Source organism: Trichechus manatus, unplaced genomic scaffold (assembly GCF_000243295.1).
Source record: "Trichechus manatus latirostris isolate Lorelei unplaced genomic scaffold, TriManLat1.0 scaffold00090, whole genome shotgun sequence".
NCBI classification, from domain to species: Eukaryota; Metazoa; Chordata; class Mammalia; order Sirenia; family Trichechidae; genus Trichechus; species Trichechus manatus.
The window spans coordinates 836,424-837,530 of record NW_004444026.1 but is presented as its reverse complement, the minus strand read 5'-3'; positions in this window follow the sequence as shown (position 1 = coordinate 837,530).

The window sequence follows — 1,107 nt, the reverse complement described above, 5'->3', positions numbered from 1 at the left end:
TTTTTTTCCTCAAAAATTCTAAGGCTCTCCTACTCCTTCTCCTTGCTGAAGTAAGGGCACCCTAAACAACATGTGAACAAGTTTTAGAAAAGAAAGTGAAGTGAACGAAAGTTTAAGGGCACTACAGCAGTCAACTTTAAAATGAGGACAAAATATTGGAATTGGATGTCGCATCTTTTTAAGGAAGTTACCATTCAGGGTTTTTTTTCATCTTAAAGCATGCTCACAAATCAGCAACACCAACAGGAAAAATAAAACATTATGACAATCATTTTAGTTTGTTTGCTGAACCAAACAGGTTTCTATCAATGACAGCATACTTAACTACTATCAAATAGCAGCTTTAATTCCAATCAAGTCAAAGATTGAAAATAACAACAAATAAGTTGGAAATGAATCTTTGGGAGTTATGAAAACTTTCTAGAAAAACAATGTAGTTTTTATACTTTGAAAAAATCCAAACATTTTTCTTGGTCAAAAAAACACTGATTAATGTAGAAAATGAATCAACCCACCGATAAGACACTAAAAAGAAAGGTGTACCAAAATAATCTCATTGTGGGTCTTGGTTATTTTGTTGAGTCAACATATACTGTATGTTTTAAGTACCAGTTAAACAGTTTTCTGTAAATGTTTAATTCATCATTTCGTTGTTCCCAGTGGGAGAGTTGGTCCAAATAATCTAGACCACATTACTAGAAAGGAAAGTTTTGAAAATCTTCAATAGAGCTCTGGGCATTTTCCTCTTTACTTTGTACTTAAGAGTTTTAAAGGACTAAGCCTTGATTTTATTTTTTTCCCCTGTGTTCAATTAGTAACCTATTGTGAATTGAGACTTCAACTGCTTAAATTGGAAATTTAGTTATTAGGGATTTAGTTCTACTTTCAAAGCTTAGTACCTGATGCTAAAACACAGGGGAATCTTCTATTGTTTGTGTTGCTATTTTTGACCTGCAGCTCTAAGTGGGGCTAATGATAATAGTGATAGTAGCAAATATCCTGCAGAATGTTTGGAGCCTGCATTGGTGAACCTCTGCAGTCACGTTTGTCCTTGTCATGTGGCCCTGCCTTCTCTGTTATATAAGGTAAGTCTAAAGGATACCTGCC